General features: G+C 45.6%; 1 pseudogene; it reads right to left on the bottom strand.

Moving 5' to 3' along the window:
- Positions 1-4,261: 4,261 nt before the first annotated feature.
- LOC100974316 (small ribosomal subunit protein eS6-like) lies at positions 4,262-5,006 on the bottom strand (annotated as a pseudogene).
- Between the last annotated feature and the right edge of the window lie 486 nt (positions 5,007-5,492).

Genomic DNA, 5,492 nt, shown 5'->3' with positions numbered 1-5,492 from the left:
CCCTGCTCAGCCCACTGCCAGCATCAGGCACTCGGCTCCCCTCAGTAGCAGGCCACAGAGCCTCTCCCTCTCTCCCAGGTGGCCAGGGGCGCTCTGGTTTTCTCCCAGTTTCTCCTCCCACCTCCTCACCTCCTCACCTCCTTTTAATCCGAGGGAAAGGCTTCCTGTTCCCTTTTCTCGTTTCCCTTCATTTCCTTACTTCTGCATTATCCTCAGACCATGAAACTAGTGGCCTGAAGGGAAGCAGAAAGATTTGTGGTCCATCCTCCTTGAGATAATGATGAACAGCCTAGAGTACTACACTTCCCCCTCCAAAAAAATAATAATAACACTGGCCCTGGGGGTCCCACACCCACCACGCCTCATTTCCAGACTCTTTACTAATGAGCGTCTCGTCTTGCATCCTTTATTTATTTATTTATGTATTTATTTATTTTTGAGACAGAATCTCCCTCTCCCAGGCTGGAGTGCAGTCGTGCAATCACCTCTCACCCAGTGGGCTCAAGCGATCCTCCCACCTCAGCCTCCTGAGTAGCTGGGACCACAAGTGTGCGCCACCATGCCCGGCAAATTATTGTTAATTTTTCTAGAGATGGGGTCTTGCTATACTGCCCAGGCTGGTCTCAGACGCCTGGGTTCAAGTGATCCTCCCACCTTGGCCTCCCAAAGTTCTAGGATTATAGGCATGAGCCACCGCACCCAGCCTAACATTTTTTAAATGGAATTAAAAAAGGCACAGAGATGGTTGGGGGAGTTTAAAGTAAGTAATATATAAGTTAAAATAAGTGTAAATAAATAAGTTTGCAAATAAACCTAGCTCTGAACTCATTTGGCAAAGCTCCCTCAACAGCAACCCAGTGAAAGCCAGCAATACAGAAATGAATAACGTAAGTACCAAGGTTCTTTTTGGCCACTCAGACCTGCAGGAAAGGGGACTCAGAAGGTGCTACTTAAGGCCAGAGGCCTCTACTTGACCCTTGCTGTGTACTTTGGCAAAGGTGGGATAATGGAGCTCACCCCAGAATACAGTGGGCCCCGCCTCAAAGAGCGAAGACAGACATAACGTCCAAGTTCATCTGGGGCTTCACAGAAATGACAACTTTCAGGAAAGTAGATAGAGCAACATCCTTCAAGTTATAGGAACCACCAAAACATGTCATTTTAATCTGATTTGGGGGCATCTTTTATCACTGGGTGGAAGAGGAGGATGGGGAAGGAAGGCCTGGGGGCTCAGCTGGGCTTCATTCCCAGCACCCACTCGGCTTCACTCTGCCCCTGTGATGCAGAAGTGGGAGCCAAGGCCCACCTGGCCCTTCTGAGGGAGGCAGATGTGTGCAAAAGAACAGACAGCCCCCCAACATCTGCACGGGGCCCCCAGGCCCTCCGATGGCTACCTGAGACACCATTTGCCCATCCAAGTGTCAGTTCCCTCGGACTGGGGTCCCAGCCTTCAGTGGCACTCGGTTCAGCCGTCTGGTTTTTATCATAAACAAGGAGGGGGAGTAGTGGGAGGGGGAAATATTCTTTTATTTAAGCCACTATAAATTCAACCTCTTTCCCCTCATCTTTCTCAAATTCTTCTTATGATACAGATGTTTTCTGCATCATTATCTGCTCAAATCTTGACTAGAACCTCCATGTGTAGGAACAGTTGCTTTTAATGACTTTGGCCTCAAAGAAGACAGGGCCAAGACAAAATTCTTCATTTACTTTGTTTGCAGCAAAACCAATAGCACATTCACAATTTGGGGCACAGAAGTTCTAAATTTTAATTTTGTGGTGTGCAACCAAGGGGAAAATGAGGCAGCCACTGATATTCTGTTCAGGTGATATTGATGCTAAGGCTGAGGCCTTCAAACAGGTGTGTTCCTCGTCGTTCAGTGGACATTGACTAAACACCTGCCATGTGCCAGGCACTGTGCACAGGGGTGCAGTGGTAAATTAGACTTGGGTCCTAGACTCCAGGGGCTGAAATGGGGGCCCATAGGTGAAGACGCAGTGAAATAACCACAAAGGGGAAACCCCCATCTCTCTCATATTTGCTCTTGGGTGCATCCATGCATTATTCAATACTTATGGCCCCAGGCACTGTGTGACAGTCCAGCCAGGGTGGGGGAGACCAGTAGGCAAGAACAACGGGATGTGAGAGGCAGGGAACATGATAGGGGTACACACAGGGTACCCTGGGGGGATTTAATAGAGCAGTATTTTATTAGTCTTTTTCTTTTTTTTTTTTGAGACGGAGTCTTGCTCTGTCGCCCAGGCTGGAGTGCAGTGGAGCAATCTTGGCTCACTGCAAGCTCCGCCTCCCAGGTTCACACCATTCTCCTGCCTCAGCCTCCCAAGTAGCTGGGACTACAGGCACCCGCCACCATGTCCGGCTAATTTTTTGTATTTTTTGTAGAGATGGGGTTTCACCGTATTAGCCAGGAGGGTCTCGATCTCCTGACCTCGTCATCTGCCTGCCTCGGCCTCCCAGAGTGCTGGGATTACAGGCGTGAGCCACCGTGCCCGGCCCACCTGGCTAATTTTTGTATTTTTAGTAGAGACAGGGTTTTGCCATGTTGTCCAGGCTGGTCTCAAACTCCTGACCTCAGGTGATCCGCCCGCCTGAGCCTCCCAAAGTGCTGGGATTATAGGCATGAACCACCATGTCCAACCCATTGTTTTATTAGGATTCAGACCACTTAGGGCTTAGCCTTTTGACAGAAAGGAAACTGATTAAATTGTTACCTCCCTTTTTCTCCCCTAAGGGAGTTCAATCTCTTCCTGCTCAGCTTCTACTCTGCTCTCCTCTCCTATATTTATTTATTAGAGTAAGGGCCTTGCTGTGTCACCAAGGCTGGAGTGCAGTGGCGCGATCGCAGCTCACTGCAGCCTCTAACTCCTGGGCTCAATAGATCCTCCCACCTCAGCCTCCCAAGTAGCTGGGACTACAGACACGCACCACCACACCCAGCTAATGTTTTTTTTCTATTTTTCGTAGAGACAGGGTCTCACTATGTTGCCCAAGCTGGTCGCAGGCTCTCAAAGTGTTGGGATTATAGGTTCGAGCCACCATGTCTGACCTCTCCTCTACTTTAAATAAAGAACTGCCTTTTTCACCCACTTTGTGGACTTTTTGTGACACAGAATGGGAGGAAAGATAAAGATGAGAGGACAGAAGCACTAAATAAATAAATAAATAAAATAAGAAGAAGCCAGAAAAAGGCTAAGTAGAGTTTCTCAGTGCAGAGAGTGTGGGAGGATGTAGAGACATGAGAAAATATTGCCCCACTGGCTGTTGGATTGATGGAAGCATGGTCTCACAGTGAGAACCCCAGAGCAGTTTCAGAGGAGAGAGAATCAGAAAGAAAAGGAAAAGGCATTTGAAGAGAGGCTGGGTCAGTGGTTTTCAAGGTGTGTTGAAGATTGTGTGTCCCTGGGACCCTTCAGGGCACCTGCATGCCTGCAAGTATTTTCACCATGACAGGAAGCTATTATCTGCCTTTTTTACTCCCTCCCTCACACTCGCACAGTGGAGTGTACTAGAAACCATCCGATGTGTGATATTGCCACTGGCGGAGTACAGAAGCAGCTCGGAGAACCCAGCTGTCTTCTATTAAGCCAGACATTAAAAAGATTTGCAAAAATGTAAAACAATTCTACTCTTCCTGTTAAAGTTTTTTTAATACAGCCTTTTTTCAATAAAAATGTGTCACTTATCTTAACCAATGGATTTATTGTTTTTAAAGTGAATTAATAAAGATAATTTTTAAATTCTCAGCTCTGATTTCTAACAGAGTATATTAGTCTGTTTTCACACTGCTCATAAAGACATACCAGAGACTAGTTAATTTATAAAGAAAAAGAGGTTTAATGGGCTCACAGTTCCATGTGGTAGAGGAGGTCTCACAATCGTGGTAGAAGGAAGGGACATCTCACATGGCGGCAGGCAAGAGAGAATGAGAGCCCAGTGAAAGGGGAAAGCCCTTATAAAACATCAGATCTCATGAGACTTATCACTACCTCAAGAACAGTATGGGGGAAACTGCCCCTATGATTCATTTATCTCCCACTGGATCCCTCCCATAATTCCAACACGTGGAAATTATGGGAGCTACAATTCAAGATGAGATTTGGGTGGGGACACAGCCAAACCATATCATAAAGTAAATAGCATTAGATGGAGGGCACATACACAAAAACTCTCGAGTTCCTCAATTTTATTTTATTTGATTTTTGGGAGTCTAGTCTTATTTATTGGTTACTCAAAAGAATCCTATTTTTGGCTGGACTTAGAAGTTGAATCTCACAGAGAGGACAGTGTGCATCTCTTGGCAATCTGTTCCTGGAGTTTGTCTTTGGCCTCCTTCATTCTCTTGGCCAAAAGTTCAGCGTATTTTGCAGCCTCTTCCTCATTTTTCTTAGTACACTGTTTCTTCAGAGCAATACGCCAGCATTTGTGTTGCAAGACACATGGAGTAACAAGAAGCTGAGTCTTGGGTACTTTGGTCCCAGGTTTTTTGCCTTCCTTAAGGGCTTTCTTAACAACAGATTGGTGGACATTATCTTCTTTAGAGAGACTGAAAAGTTTGTGGATTCCGCTAGCTCTTTTGGGCCCCAGGCGATGATGCTCCACAGTATCAGTCAGTCCAGGAATATCTTCTATCCTCTTTTTTTTTTTCATAGTAACGAAGTTTAGAAAGCTTGGATTGGCATCCACAATGCAACTGCAAACAGCTTCGTGCTTCTTGCCCCAGTTCTCCTTGCTCTGTAACAGGAATGCCCCTTGCTCAGTAGTACACAGACCCAGCCATGAGTCAAACAACCTGCTTCATGGGAAAGCTTGTTTGTCATTCCTGTCACTGATTCCCATCACAGAACCTTTCCATTCTTCACCCGGAGTGTCAGCAACAACTTCTGTGGCTGTATACTTCTCATAAAAAAATACAAAGTTTGCATTCCTCATCCACTTCAAGGAGCTTCTGGCAGCCGACAGCTAGAAAGGAGACATTCAGCTTCATCTTGAAGTGGCTGATTGCCTCTGAGGTGCCTCGAAAAAGAGCCCTCAATAATTTTAAAGAGTGAGACCAAAACGTTTGAGAATTGTTGGTGTAGGTTATAAAATTGGACTCCTTTTTTGTGCTTTTTGAGGGATTCACATAAAAGCTGGGCCATGTGGGCTCTTCATTCTTTGGGATCAGCCATAAGAACCCAAAAGGGGAAAAACAGACACAAATGTTATCCATTATTATTATTGTTATATGGACAGTAATCACAAAAAGACTGAATACGCAACATACTCAAGATTATTTGGAAAACCAGGCATTGCCCAAAGATTTCATTGACAGTTTGCATCTTTGTATGTTACTGGAACATGTTGGTACAGTTGTCACTGGGAGATACAGCACTTAACTTTTAACAAAGGGTCTCTCAAACTAGGAGTCCAGGGATATATCTCAGGGGTCACCAGTTTCACAGATTTGAGACACACATCTATAAACTAAATG

The sequence above is a fragment of the Pan paniscus genome, chromosome 12 (genome assembly GCF_029289425.2).
Source record: "Pan paniscus chromosome 12, NHGRI_mPanPan1-v2.0_pri, whole genome shotgun sequence".
NCBI classification, from domain to species: Eukaryota; Metazoa; Chordata; class Mammalia; order Primates; family Hominidae; genus Pan; species Pan paniscus.
The sequence above is the reverse complement of the archived record's forward strand: the minus strand, read 5'-3'. Positions and strand labels throughout refer to the sequence as shown.